This window comes from Urocitellus parryii, chromosome 11 (assembly GCF_045843805.1).
Source record: "Urocitellus parryii isolate mUroPar1 chromosome 11, mUroPar1.hap1, whole genome shotgun sequence".
Lineage (NCBI taxonomy): Eukaryota > Metazoa > Chordata > Mammalia > Rodentia > Sciuridae > Urocitellus > Urocitellus parryii.
In genome coordinates, this window is record NC_135541.1 from 111,312,091 (window position 1) to 111,327,607 (window position 15,517).

The window sequence follows — 15,517 nt, forward strand, 5'->3', positions numbered from 1 at the left end:
AATCTCCTTCTGATTCAAGCAGCTTTTCACGTTGTTTTTGGAAAAAATACACCACTTCTATAAAAACACGTTTCAATGTAGTCATGAGCTAGCTACAGGACTCTGTTGTACACACACTCCTGTCAGAGACTCTTCTCCGTCAGCCCTATTGCCTCTTCAGCAGATGTCCCTCAGTCATGTAATATACAGGATATATATTAGCAGAAAATTGGTGAGTTGGATGTCCAGCTATGCCAGTCTCTTTGCAGGGACTGGAGTAGACAAATTTATGTCCATAGCTCCATTCTGTCCAAATTCCAAGGTGTTAGCAGCCACTGGGCAGCTTTGGTAGGCCTGATTGCCTTGATTACCAGAAGAGAGGAAGATGTCAAGGAAAACAGGGATGTCATAGAGTGGTGACTGTGACCAACTTCCACAGAATCCTGAGTAGAGGAGCTATTTGTTGGAGAATTGTAGACCTTGGCTGGGTCCAGTTACCCAAAGCTTGCTGTCCATGGTGGTGATGGTGGTGATGGGAAATGTTTCCATGCTGATGATGCAATGCATTCTGCTGAAGGGCTACATGAAAGGTTGTTTCTTGAATGGGATGGGTTTCAACAGTGACTTGTAGGACCTTTAGTGTCTGACCAGCCAAGAGGACCTGGAAATTGCTAACACACCTGGGGACTGTGTGACTCACAGTCCATGGCCTGGATGGCAGCCGTGAAATGCCTGCCACTGTGCCCATGCTGGTGTGTCAGGTCTGACCTGTCTTTCCCACTGTTGCTCGTCTCCTGTGATCCACTGAGCTCCACAATGTACTGGAGGTTATGCCAGAAGACTGGAACTGCCCCATCGCAGGGCTTGTTGATACACTATTACTTGTATTTGTACCTCCATCAACTGTTTTCTTGAAAAAACTGTGCTACGGGGCATAATGAGGTTGAATTTGAGTTTTGAGGTCATAATCAAGCATCCTTAAAATGAGGTCTTTGAACTTCAAGTAGTCAGCTACCATATGACCTGACTCCCCAGCATACCACCCACCAGGTCCTCCTCTTTCTACTCCAAGAATATTATGAAGTTTATGGGTTGTTGGCAGTTTGTACTCTCATTTTCCATCTTTGGTCTTTAAGTGCCAAGGGCCATCTGGCAACTTCTCAAAGAACTTTCTTGCTTTGGGTACTTGGTCAAGAATATGAGCAGGTAGAATACCCAGAACTTCCACTACTTTATTCATCTGATCTACCTCATTGGCACCACTGAACAGAGGTTCTCCAGGGTGCATTTCAACCAAAATACACCCAAGGGACCACATGTCAATAGCAAGATCATAAGGCATTCCCAGTAGCACTTCTGAAGACCCATAAAAATGACTCTGAATATACTGGTATTATCCTCTACCCCAACTGACAAGAACTTCCAAAGTCAACAATCTTGATTGCACTGCATTTGGGGTTACAAAGAAGGATATTCTCAGGTTTTAGGTCACAGTGAATGATACTAAGTTCTGGAGTCTCAAGGAAAAGCAGTGTAGTGCACATCTGTCGTGCATGCAAATTTTCGTGTGAGGTTCAAAGACACCACTAGGAAATTGGTGTTCCTTAAGTCATAGAGGTTGTAGGACAGCATTTCAAAAACTAAACAGAGATAGTTTCCAAACATAAAGTGGTGTTTCAAATGCACTATGTAGTATTTCATTTCTGTGTCATACTTGTTCATGAGCTCCAGAAGTTACACTACTATCTAGGCTTGATTTAGAAAAGCTTTCTTGTTCTTTATTATTATAATGGCAACCCATTCTTGCTCCACCCAATCATATGCCTTTACAGCCTGTCCAAAGGAACCTTTGCCTATCAAGGAGTCAATTTTGCAACGATCCGTCCACTTTTCTCTGTTTTTTTACAATAATCATTGTTATCATCATCATAACCATTATTGTAAACCTTACACTCCTTCTTATGACTAGAATTGTCTCCCTGACCTGTTGGTGTCTCTGCTTCTTTTTTGCATAGTAAACTTCATTAATATGCTTATATGTTTTGATCAAGTCAACAGAAAGTTTTTCTCAGGGTAGTAGTTGCTAGATCATGGAAGGTTTGGGGCATCTGCCTCTGGTTTAGATACAGGTTGCTAAATCCAGTCAGAATATGATAAGGCAGGAAAAAAACCTGTTGGTCACTTATATTTGGCTGGTGGCGGTCATTGTACTGATGTGAATGGGACATCTGTATAGTGCAAGCCGAACAGATGAAAGTTTGCATGCTGAAGTAAACTATAACACGCTTTCCTGTGCTGCACTAGCCTTTCTCCCAGGGTGCGCTCTGCTGTGGTTGTCCGCACCTTTAAACCATTCTTGGGAAGGGCTCCTGTGCCCCAACTCCCAAGAAAATGCCCATGAAGGCTGTGGTGGGGGCAGGGAAGAGGCTGCTCCGCATTGGAGATATCTCAGCAATTCCAGATTCTGCTCCCAGATCCGGGATGCCCCTGCGGCCACCACCATGCTCGGATCATGCCAGCACCCTGTCCCAGCCTTCTAAAATTACTGATGGAATCATCATAAAAACTTTTTAAAGCTGTGCACGCTCTTCTGTGCTTTTCCATCTCCTGAAGGCCTCCTTAAAGTATCTAGATACAGATCGTCCCACTTTGCAAGGAGCAGATGTGAGGGGAAAATCCTTTCCGTGAGTTTTAAGTAAGATACACTCACCAAGTTGAAATGTTGGTGTCTGAGCGGAGTTTTCAAGAGCCAGAGGACCTTGTTAGTATATTAATCCTTTAGGCTGAGGAGTCCCATCAACTCTGGTTACAAGACAAGTTTGATTGGAAAGAGGTCCAGGAGTTTCAATCAATGGAGAAAATCAAACTCCTATGTCCAAAGGGCAGTTAACATCCTTCCTTGCCACGTCAAACATGGCGAAATTACCCAAGGCTCTTCTGAAGTCATTCCAATTGATCAAGGGGGCACTGAGAGACCTCAGGTACCCTCAGCCTTTCAGGGCACATCAACTATCTTATCTCTTATGATTTCCCTCTTTGCATAGGGGGCATAACTCAGGTGTGGGTGGACTCTGAGGTGGTCCTTGCTCCAGTGTCCATGGTCTCTGTAATGCTCCAGTGACCAGCAGCCTCTGGGACTAGAGTTATTTTTCCCTTATTTTGTATGGCACCTTGGGGCATCTTTGAGGACAGGGGGCTTTTGCTTAAGGTAAGGCGAGCAATTAGGCCTGTTCTGAAGCCTGGATTCATTTCTTTGGAGCCTTCTTATTTTCTGCTCTCTAACTTATATTGGAGCCAAGTGTGTTACAGAAAAAAGAGCAGTTTCTTTTTCTTCTAGTGCTCTGCCTTCAAATAATTCCAGTTATTTAATATGTACCTGAGTTTAGTTCTCAGAAAAAGACACTGAATTGCCCATAATCTTTTTTTTCTTTTTTTTTTTAGAGAGAGGGAGAGAAAGAGAGAGAGGGAGGGAGGAGAGAGAGAGAGAGAGAGAGAGAGAGAGAGAGAGAGAGAGAGAGAGAATTTTTTAATATTTATTTTTAGTTTTTGGCAGAGACAACATCTTTATTTGTATGTGGTGCTGAGGATGGAACCCAGCACCGCATGCATGTCGGGCGATCGCGCTACCACTTGAGCCACATCCCCAGCCCAACCCATAATCTTATAAGCACATGTTCAAAGCTTTCCTTATATCTTTCTGGGAAAAAAAATTAAAGAAAAACAGGACATTTTTAAAAGTTTCTTCAGTATAATCTAAACTGGGATGAGACATTGCTCTATCCCCAATTGCCCTATTAGGATACTTATTATGTAAGGTTTCTGGGAGGCTCATACATTCCCATAGTGAACCTGGATGAGGCAGCACTGGCCTATCTCACTTTACTGTCTACCTGTGGGATTGGGGTCCTTGCAACTGGGGAAGCAGCCTTTTGATTGGAAATAAATAGGCTAGATCATTCCTTCTGTAAATTACAGTGACTTGAGCATCTTTGTCTTTGATACACAGACATATTTCTTACTTCTCAGCCTCTGGGCCATTTTCCTCAACCCCTGCATTTTGCATTAAAAAAAAAAAACACCAAAATTCTCAAGAATGTAAGCCCACTCACATCTTTTCATCTCGTGGCCAAAAGGTAGAAAAAGACATACATAAAAGTTAGGTGTTTAAGCCTTTATGAAAAGAATATCCCTGGGACAAACTAGATGTGCTTGACAGATTATGGGTTTTCTACAACCCCAGCCGTTTTTATGTATTATTTTGAGGCAGGGTCTCACTCAGTTGCTTAGGGCCTGACTGAATTGCCAAGGCTGGCTTTGAATTTGAGGTCCTTCTGTCTCAGCCTCCCAAGCCGCTGGGATATCTGGTGTGAGCCATCACTTTTGGGTATTATTTTTTTCAGCAGATGTTCCAGAAAACCAAGAAGTGAGTAGGCCTGTTAGAGTAGAATCCAGTTGACTCAGCACAAACTTAAGATTCTGGCAGAGTCTTCTGTGATAATTCTAAAAAATTGTTTCTTTATTCAAAACTTCTATACACACTAAATTTGTTTTAATCTTCTTGGTTTTGTTTCATATTTCCCTTTTTTTTCTTCAATTTACAAATAACTTGTTTTAGGAACTAACATGACAATTTAGCTACTTTTATGCACAAGAACTTTCTTTACAACTTCCTGTGTAGGGCATGATGTAACATGTGAGGCATGTTGCATCAGAAAAGAGGAAACCTAACTTGCTGGCTGCTGTCTGCTTCTGGGTCCTGAGGCCACATGTGGCTAAAGATGGCACCTGATGACCAGCCAGAAGGTGTTGCTATGGGTTGTGATGAAAAAACGGACCACCTCTAGGATAGGCTCGGAATCCTTCCGCCCTTATGGACAGCTCGTGTTCCCCCTTACTGACTGTAGAATGGGTGTACACGTGAACTCTCCCCACCCTGCTGACCTTTATTAGCTGTGTGTGTTTGCTCAATAAACTGAGATCCTGCTTTGACTGGTCTCCCTGATGCCTCTGATTGTCCTCTGGCCAGGTAGGGCAGGTTGCTGGTGGTCAGTGGCCTTTTCCTTTCTTGGCTCCTCCTGGTCGGGGCGTGCTCTCCTCATCTCTCCTGCAGGTCAGGAGGGAATGAGGGCTAAAAATCCTGACATTCCTGGCTTTACTTAGTTCTTGGTAGAGCCCCTTTTCTTTTTTCCCAATTGCTGCCTTGTCTTTGTGACAGTTTTCCTGAAGACAATTGCTCATCACTGATCCTGTTTGATTGTCCCTCATTGCTAGGATGCATCTATCTGTCCCACACTGGAGGGATAGTGATTACTGAATGGGATTCAGTGTCAAAGTCCCTTTTGGCATATTTGGTGACAAGGAGGAAAGGAGTGGTTTTTTAGGCCAAGCTTACCTGAGTCCATTGTTAAGGGTTTTTTTTGGTTTGTTTTGTTTTTGTTTTTGTTGTTGTTTTTATTTTCAATCTTATATATTCTGTAGGGAATGGCCTGCTTCTCAAAACATCAGATCCTTATGAGGTGTGGCACTTCTGCAGAATTCCAAAAGGATACATTAACACAACTTTTTAAAAGGAAAATACTTCTAATAAAAACAAAATTAATTTAAAAACTGTTGCTGACACAGATCTTCTTAAACAAGTTATTTGTAAATTGAAAAAAATATGAAACAAAACCAAGAAGATCAAAACAAATTTAGTTTGTATAGCATTTTTGAATCAAGAAACGATTTTTCAGTCATACCAAATCTTAATAAGATAATTAAAGGATAATCCATTTGTTTATGAAAAAGTTTGATTTTTATCAGAAAGCTATATCTATGAGTACTTGTTAAAGTCTGTTCTAGGATTCTGGTTATAAATGCTTCTGAGAAGATCAGACCTATGAACCACAAAAGACTCAGGACAGCTATGGTTGGGATTTTGATGAGAATTTGGGAACTAACATAACAATTTAGCTACTTTCATAGTACACAGTATTTTAACATAGTACTCATGATTGACAGTATTATGGAAGGACCACTGGATTTTCTAAGGTTTAGAACGTCTTTTGAACATTTTTATCCATACCATATATCCCATATATTATTATAAAATATATATCCCATATATCATTATAAAGTAATAATTGCTCATTCAATTAGAATTATAAACCAGACTTAACCAGAGGCATACAGTGATCATGTGATGGATTTTAAAACAAATATATGTTTTAATGAAAATTAAATGTAACATTCAGTTTATCTAGGAAATCAAAACTTTATAAAAAACAGAGAAAAACCCAAGAAATTATCTTAATGAAATGGAAAACCTTTGCTTCCTACATAAGTCTTTTGTAAACATTCCAAGGAACAAATCAATCTCTTAGGTAAACCATGCTTCTCTAAACACAGAGAACTAGCTTGTGGCTTGATATTGGTACATTTGATTGTAAATTCAAAGAACACTTTAAATAGCTTTTTAAAAAATTGTAGCCAACTTAATTACACATAATTTTTTAAGAACATTGTCACTTATAAACTTTTACAACTGACTAAGACACTGTACAATTGTTCACATCCTTAATTCTTGTCTTACCTTCTTTTATCCCATACCAGAAATGTGTGTCTTGGGTTGTAGGACAAAAATGTTACTGTACCATATGAAATTCTTATTCATTTAAAAATACTCCTTGAAAATATGTTTTCCTGCTGCGCATGGTGTTGCACTCCTGTAATCTCAGTGGGGCTGGGGAGGCTGAGGCAGGAGGATCTCAAGTTCAAAGCCAGCCTCAACAATGCTGAGGTGCTAAGCAACTCAGTGACACCTTGTCTCTCAATAAAATACAAAGTGGGGCTGAGAATGTGGCTCAGTGGTTGAGTGCCCCTTACTTTAATCCTTAGTACCAAAAACAAAGAAAAAGTTCTCCTGTTTTTAACCTTTTTATGTCTTTTACCAATTTGCTGATTTTTCCTTAAGTTTGCATTTTGGAACAATTCCTACAAAATTTCTGAATTTAGAAAGATTAGTTTTTTTTTCTAAATGAAATACTGTACTGTATGCTTTTCTTTTAGGTTTTTCATCAAAGCACATCTAAATTCTTTGCATTCTTTGAATATACACTTACATACATTAATTAGAATTTTAACTCTTGATAACCTTGACTTCTAGTGAAGACCCCCCAAACAAATCAATCCTAAACTGTTTCCCATTTACCAAGGATTCATAAGAACACATTTTATAGACCCAGATACTTGTTATTCTCAAGGAAACAGCCAGCCTTGTGGATTGGATGAAAGCCATTGTATGGTCTTTTTCCCTGAAAAGGGGACTCCCAACTCCCCTATAAATGCAGAGTAGAGCCCCAAAGAGAGGCAGCAGCATGCCTCCTATGCAAGTCTGTGGGACTAGATCCAGAAGGTCTGGACACCCTGCTGTTCAAAAATCTCATCACCAAGTTCACAGTCAATGTTCCAGTGAAGGGTGCCCTATAACTTCACTCAAGGTAAATCAAGCTGCAGTCAGAGAAGCCATTTGAAAGTTGCTGTATTAGCTTCTCTTCCCACATCCTCCACATGTAAATAAAAACAAGAGGCTCATTAAGAAATAGTGGAAAGCAGAGGGACTGTCACAGGACTCATCCTAAGAAGGCAGAAATTTTTCAAAGTTTTTTGAGAAATAATATGGATAAAGAAGATGTTAAATCAAAATTTGAAGCCAAGGAAAGTCTGAAACTAAATATATTTTTTACCTATTTATACAAACACTAGCTTGGACAAGAAAGAACCACATCCTGAGCAAGTTCCCACAACCAGCCACAACAGGTCAAGGTAGCCATTGAAAGATATCTGTCTCACCACAGGTAGGAGCATTATGTGTAAATTTGGGGGGAAGGAAGACGCTATACTGTCCATGGATACATTTGGAAATTAGATTATACTAGCAAATACATTTTGCTTCTTGTCTAATCCAGGTTGAAATCAGAACATGATGAACATTTGATAGATAATTGTTCTCCTTTTCCTTTTGACTTCTCTCCCCCACCCCCCCCTCTCTACCTTAAAGGTGATGCCTACCAAATCCAAGTCTTGGGTAGCTAGAAAAAACCCACTGTCTCTTTTGTGTTTTGAGTCTCTGGATTCAACATATACTTAGGAATGTGGACCAGTATTTTCTGTGTAGATTTATCCCCAAATTGTTAGCCAAATAGCTTCTTTTATATGCTCTCTTCCAGTCTTGTGCTTTGTGCTAATTTTAAGACATATCAAAATATACTTATTAAAAACATTGGTAGTGGTGAAAGTAAGAAGAAAAACAATGTAAGCCAACACTCTTAAGAACTCTTCACAGTAGGTGGGAAATTATAGATGGTTACTAAGAAATAAAATGAAACACATGAACATAGATGGGGTTGAACAAAGATTTTATTACCTCATCCTTCAAACAATATCAATGACCCAAGGCCAGTTGCTCAACACAGTTATGCACAAATACAAAGCTAATATCTAATCTGATATTGCTTGGGGCAATAGTCAGAGGCATCAAGAAAAAGATTGACCACAGTCCAAGGTCCCTTGGCTGGAGCTCCTGCTGGGGACACAAATTCTTTTGCACAGGAGAGGGGAAAAAGGTCTTGGGGAAGGAGAAATTTCTGGAACGTAAAATTTAAAGGTTGACAGAATTCTGAGAAAGGAAATACATAAAATGGCTTATGTAAATAAACTGTTTCTCATTAGCTTAAAATTTGATGCAAAGGAAGACTACATCTCGCACAGGAATGCTTCCCTATGGAGAAGAGAAAGGCCAAAACCCATGGATAAGGTCCTAATAGAGGCCACTGCTAGCAAAGTAAGGGTTGATGGGATGAAAATGAAAGCATACAGGAGAGGTGTGATCTTTCAACAGGCTTTATGTGAAGTCCCTGCCCCTCTTTCACCTGACTATGTTACAGGAACACACTTTGTATCTAATTGGGGGGGGGGTGATGTGATTCTCCTACAAATACCATAGAATAGAAAACGTATATGTTAGGCAGTTTTTCATAATTATGACCAGAATACCTGACAAGAAAAATGAAGAGGAGCAAAAGATTGTTTTGGCTCTTGGTTCCACATATTTTCTTCCACAGTGGACCAAGTCCACTCCTCTGGGACTAAGATAAGGCAGAACATCATGGTAGAAGGGCCTGATGGAGGAGCACTCGTAATTCATGTCTGATAGAAAGCAGAATAAGAGAGAGGGGAAATTGCTGCAGGAAAGAACAACCCTTCCAAGGCACATCCTCAGTGACCCACCTCTTCCAGCCACACACCACCTGCCTACAGTTAAAACCCAGCCAGTTCATTAAACTAGAATCAATTGACTAGGTAATAGCTGTGTTCATCTAAAAATTTCACATCTGAAGTTTTCTGCATTAACACAGGAGCTTTGGAGTGGGCTCCTATACAAACATAACAGCATGAGTACACATCCTTCAAACAATAGCAATTACAATTGGTGAAAGGAAAATTATAACATTGCTTGAGCCTGGAGAATGTAGAGTAATCCCTAGTGTGTGACAGCCTTATGTGTGACAAAAGTGGGGTTTATGCAAAGACTTATGAGCACCATCCAGAGAAAACCAACTAATAGGACTTTGCATGAGAGGACATTCACTGGATGGACGTGTACTACTGTGATGCTATTCATTGAAGGTGGAGAAAAATCACAGGTTGATTCTCCCCAAAATGATGATACCCACTTTTGTAAGAGCAGAGCAGGACAATGGGAATATGTGTGCCATAGAAAACTATGGGAAAATTAAAATATGTTGCTGCAATGAGATTTTTAAAGAGAAAACCGAAAAGGATTGCAGCAAATATTTTGAAAGAATGATCTCTGGCCACAAAGATTAAAAATATGGTGAGTATAATTGGAGATGAAACATTGAGATAATTTTTGAACTCAGGTGGCTATGGCATTCCTGAAAGGTTGCTTCTGGGACAGACTTTTGTCATGGTTTGAGGTAAGTATGAATAAAAGTACTTCCTTCATGATTCTCAGCTTTGTTGATAGTTTGTGAGGGTGGACCCCACTGAGCCCACTTAATTCTGACCATTTTCACATTTCTCTCCCACTATAAGAAATTATTTGAAGTTATTCATATGAATAGAATTCATAAATTCATCTTGAAACCTGAAACACCACAGCGTCTTGGGTGACACTAGGGCAACACTCTATTTGTATGATACTGCCCAAGGAGACCTGAATCAAATGGAAATGGTTCACACAGGACTATGCTACTGAGGGAGGCAGGGAGGAGGTATTCACAAGCACACAACACATTTCCTGAGGATTGGAACTATTTAAAGAGCTGCTGGAGTCTAGCAGCACGTGGATGGAGACGTGGAAACAGCTCTCAACTAACCAACAGAGACCCATTTGGTTTGCAGTTAATAGGTCCAAGATGAATGGATGAAAATTTTTACCATGGAAGCATGTTATAAAAAGCATGTATAAAAGGCTGAATTGTACGTATAAAAATGAAACCATGAGAAAACCGCCCTTTGTCCTGGGGTTTTGTGAGTCGTGGGAAATAACCAAAGTCATGCTCTAAGTCAGGCAGAAGTGCAGTGGAACCCTGGTACACACAAGAACAACCACTTGGGGAGCAATCTGTGCACATTTCCGGAGTGCATAATGAAGTGGGACTTGATGTTCATCAAAAAAAAAAAATTGCTTCCAAGTTGGGAAGGTTGTTGGAATTGACAATGTGATGTCCCCATTTTGTCACTGAATGTGGTCACCTAGGTCTGCAAAATGAATTGGCATGAAGGTTCTATAGCAATCGAGATGGGGCTTAATCAAGACAAGTTTCTCTCCCACCTTTTCAGGGTCATGACACCATAGGAAATTGTCTGTGTTCCTGCAAAAGGGATAGGGGCAGCAGGTGGCTAAAGAATCCATGGAGGGAAGATCCTGAACATTCTGTCAGGGTGGCCACACAAGAGCCCCAACAGGAGTAGAAATGGCTCTGGACTAGGCTATGCTTACAGAGTGCCAGAGAAAAATAAATGCTCAGAAGAGTATAGGCCAGAGTAGAAGTTCTTTCTAAAGCTTAGACAAATATTAGTTCTGAAAACCAAGGAAATCTCTTTATAGTCCATGATGTTCAGTAGTGGACAGAGAGAGATGCTCCTCAATAATAATTTTCTAGAGAGTGGAAGGGGCAATTGAAACACTGGATGTCTAAAGTGGGGGGGAGATAAAAGCATGAATTCTGTGGAGTGGCACTCACACTACAGCTCTACTTATAAAATGTGGTCTGAAGGAGAAGTGGAAAAGAATCCCCCGGGAACTGCCGGCAACACCCTTAGGTCTGCAGCAGGCATCAGGGTAGAGGGTCCCCAGCAGGGAAAAAGTCAGGGAGTGGTAAGGAGAATGTCCTCAGGACCCTCAGATGCAAAAAAAAAAAAAAAAAAAAAAAAGCCATTTACGGCCCAGCTCTGTGAGGTGCATGGCCTTCAGCATGTTTATGTCAGTAGCACAGGAAGCAAAGCAGAGAGGTGGCATCTGGACAAGGCCTTCACTCTCACTTCTAGCCCAGTGTTTTCTGTCATCGAACACACTGAGGCAAAGTCACAAATGGAGGAATTGTCTCCAAAAGGCAGACAAGGGTGAGCAGAGGAAGAGAAGTGGATATTGGATTGGACGGTGGCCTCCACTCAATAAGCATAAGGCCATCAAATGCTTGGGACAACAGGGTCCTCCATTCCTGCCTCAGACTGGCACAGAACTGCCTCTTACAGGCAGTCAGAGCTCCTGCGCTCACACCAGCATGCCCTGCATGAAATGCAGCACACAGAGGAGGAAAAGCCAACAGGGCAATGGCAGGCAGCACCAGCCTGCACTCTCCCTTCCCCTGCCTGCTCCTGGGGACTGCAGCCTGTGGGGAAGGAATAAGGAAAACAGGGGCAGATGCTCTGCCACTGGCTAAAGTGCTAGGGGAAAACATGAGCACAGAGAGAAGAGCTGAGCCTAAGGTGTTGGGGGAACCATCAGAGAGCAGGTGGGATTTGGGGAAGAGACCAAGGAGCACACCTTGAGGAAACAGCCTGAGAGCTGGTGCAGAGGGGAGACTGAGTGTGCAGGTGGCACCTGAGGAGAGACAAAGGGAGTGCAGAAGCTTGATGTCAACTGAGCAGGATTAACTGGGATTCTTCAGAGAGCACAGGTGCAGACTGACCCCAGCACTAGGTAAAGCTGACCTCAGTGGTGTCAGGTAGAGTGTCCAAGTGGATGATATACTGCTCAAGTCCTAGTGGGAAAGTGTCAAGTGTAAATTTTCCTATCAACTATATTGAGTTTAAACATTTGAACTATTTCTAAAGTTTACCAAAAATGTGTGCAATAGAGCAGAGACTGGACTTTGGCATTCTTCTTTGCACCTTCCTGTCTTGTGTGGTGAACAGTTAAGACAGACACTTAGCCTGGCCCTGGCCATTCTTTTTCCAGTTGGGGAAGCTGTGTGGAAGTGGTCCCCAGGAGCCATTGACAGCAAAGCCTAGGGCCTTAAAATGCTTGTCTCTGTGCTTCTGGACACTGGAAAGGACTTTAGTCTGATGGCTTTTAATTTATATCATCCCAAAGAAGGAAAGGAGATACATAACTGATACTATAGCCATCCCAACCATTTTTTTAGGTAATATTTTTTTTAGTTGTAGATGGAAACTTTTATTTTATTTATTTATTTTTTTTGTGGTGCTGTGGATCAAACCCAGGGCCTCATATGTGTAAGGCAAGTGTTCTACCACTGAGCTCCTTCTCGACCAGTTTTGCCACTAAAATTGCTAGTATAGCTTAAATAAAATTGCATATGCTTGACCACCCAATCTATTTACTCAATATCCACATTTTATAAGTAAATGTTCAAAAGCCACTCTGAAATTGAGATATCTCTAGCCTCAACTAATACAGCCAAGGAATTCCAGGGTGACCAGACGCAGTTTCTCTCATTGGTCCCTGGTTAGAGGCTCCACCTGCATATGCAGGCTGGTAAACTCTTCAGGTATAGCTCTGAGGACCAGAATCCCTGTTTTCTACCTTCAGATCACTATCTACATAAATCCCAGTGATGTCATGAGGTGCCTGTGCAACCAAGAGCTGGTCTGCTTCACACTTCAAGCCACTGAACAGTGAGGCTTGAGTAAGACCTCCCTCCTTTTCCAGATGATAAGCCAGCCTTCCCATGATCCTGCTGGGTAGAAAGGGGGCTTGTGAATACACAAAGCTGGACCTAGCTGTGATTATTAACACAAAATAAGATGTGTTTTTCCTGCTTTTCTTGTCTATGTCTTGATCACTTCGTCTGAGGAATTCCTGATGCAAGTTTCCATGAGCTGGACAGAGAGACCAGCTGAGAAATGACTTGAACATAATCTAGTCTAATTGACAAGTTCCTTCTGGTATAATTGGTAATCATTAATTTACATTTTTGTGCCTGAGGAAGTAAAGAAACACTTTCATGTGATTCATTGACAGGAAGATTTAGGAAGATAGAATATTTTTTCTTTCTTTGATACAGCATCTCACCAGGCATGGAAGCACATGCCTGTGATCCCAGTGGCTTGGGAGGCGAAGCTAGGAGGATGGAGAGCTCATAACCAGACTCAGCAAAAAACAAGGGGCTAAGCAACTCAGTGAGACCTGTCTCTAAGTAGAATAGAAAAAAAAAATAGGGAGGTGCAGTGGCTCAGTGGTTGAGTGCCCCTGAATTGTATTCTTGGTCCCCCGCTCCAAAAAGACAGCATTTCACCACATTGTCCAGATTGACCTCAAACTCTCCATGCCCCTGTCTAGCACTCCAGAGTAGCTGGGATTATAGGTGTGCACCACTGTGTGTGACAGGAATACATTGTGTAGATTAGTTGTGAAACGGTTCCATCCTCCATCCTAACTTGCCACTGAACTTTTCCCCCAACAGTCCACACATTGATAAGGAATAACATCTTTTTAAACAAAGACCAGTGTTTAAAAACACATTTTCAATTAGCCAGGACTAAACTGTCAAAGAGAGGATGGGCAATGAGCTTGCAGCAAGAGTTCAAGGTCGTTAGACTCCAGCAGAGGGCATAGCATTTAAAGCCCCAGTCCTGCCTTGAAGAATGAGGAGACCAGCACTGAGGCTTGTTGTTCAGCTGCACTCTGCGCTATAACAGGTTAGAACTCTCTATGTTCTTTTGAACTACTCTTCATGTTGCAGGGGTGGGGAGCAGATGTGAACATGGGATGTTCACCAAGATAGATTGGAGAAAGCAAAAGTTTAATTATATAATGATATATTTTGTTGTTGTGATTTGGGGCCAGATTTTGACTCATGTCACTCTCTAAGGCACAGCATAGTGAGTCATAAATATCTCTTCATTCTACCAGGGTCCTGTCCTATACCCTAAAGGAAGGAATGCTGAAATAGCTCCACAGACAGTTCTTGCTGAGTTTCTCTCCTGAGTCTGTCAGCATTGTTCCAAGCCCCTGTGTCCAATCATATTGCCTCATGATTTTCCAAGTGCCCATCATAGTATGCAGTGAGGTCCCCTTAAGAAAGCAAATGAACAAGGTTCAAACAGCTTCCTGATGGAGGAACACAAGGAGGTTCTGAAAAGTGGCTGTCTCTTTCCCAAATGTTTTGCCAAATTAGTCTGTACACCTCTATTCATTGTTGTAACATCCTGTAGAGTAAACTGAGGAAAGATTTCAGGGATTCTCACCCCAAAATCGAGAACCTCAAAATGCTGGTTAGCTATATAATTGGAACATAAAGAGCGCCAAATGCCAGAACAAGCTTCCCTCTGATTTCTCCTTGCTGCTTAAATTCCTGATCCCAGGGAGGAAGCAATTACCTCACTGAGATTTCATTAACTAAACTCATATCACAGGAAGACTCAAGTCTGTCAACACATCTTCCCAGACTTGTCCTTTTCCATAGTCCTCTATTTGCATCCCATAGAGAATGATTTACCAATCATTGTTCATTCCAGGGGCAAGTGTACTTTGTCCCAAGCACAGGGAGTTTCCCTGCAAATTAATAGCTAACTACCCCCAAATTGTCTACATACCCTATTTTGCACCTCCCTCTTAGGAAAGGGGGTTTATAAGCTTCTGAATGATACTGGAGTAGTGGGAAATTGTCCTCCTCTGATATACCCCCATGCAGTAAATTTCCTTTTCCCAGAATGAATATATTTTATACCTTTCTATTTCATCTTTATGATTTTGTTCCAGGGAAACTTCAGAAACTGAAGGGAAATTTCCCATCCTCTTGCACCAGAAAATATCGATGTATGCCTGGGATGTTTGAATCACTTAAGCAAATTAATCAAACCCCTTCTAAGCTAGTTGATTAGAAGCACAGGTCGGTCAATCTGAGACTTCCAACTGGCTTCTAAAGGGTGAATGGGCATTTTTGGTGAGTGAAGTGGAATGTGCTAGCATGGCCCTGGCTCACAAAAAGTTATTATGTGGAAAGGCCAATGATAAAAGTGTGAGGGATGAGGAGACTTCCCAAGGAAGTCCTCTCATGGTGTTCAA

At 41.5% G+C, this 15,517-nt stretch overlaps 1 protein-coding gene and 1 pseudogene across 1 annotated transcript in view; one reads left to right on the plus strand and one right to left on the minus strand.

Annotated features, from left to right (window-relative positions):
• Positions 1-736: 736 nt before the first annotated feature.
• LOC113200306 (dual specificity tyrosine-phosphorylation-regulated kinase 1A pseudogene) lies at positions 737-2,482 on the minus strand (annotated as a pseudogene).
• Positions 2,483-14,103: 11,621 nt separating this feature from the next.
• The window catches only part of Hsd3b1 (hydroxy-delta-5-steroid dehydrogenase, 3 beta- and steroid delta-isomerase 1), a 38,573-nt gene continuing 37,159 nt past the window's right edge, over positions 14,104-15,517 (plus strand). Inside the window, exon 1 of the mRNA XM_026413710.2 lies at positions 14,104-14,148. The gene's annotated coding sequence lies outside the window, so the exon portion shown is untranslated. The remainder of the gene's footprint in view (positions 14,149-15,517) is intronic.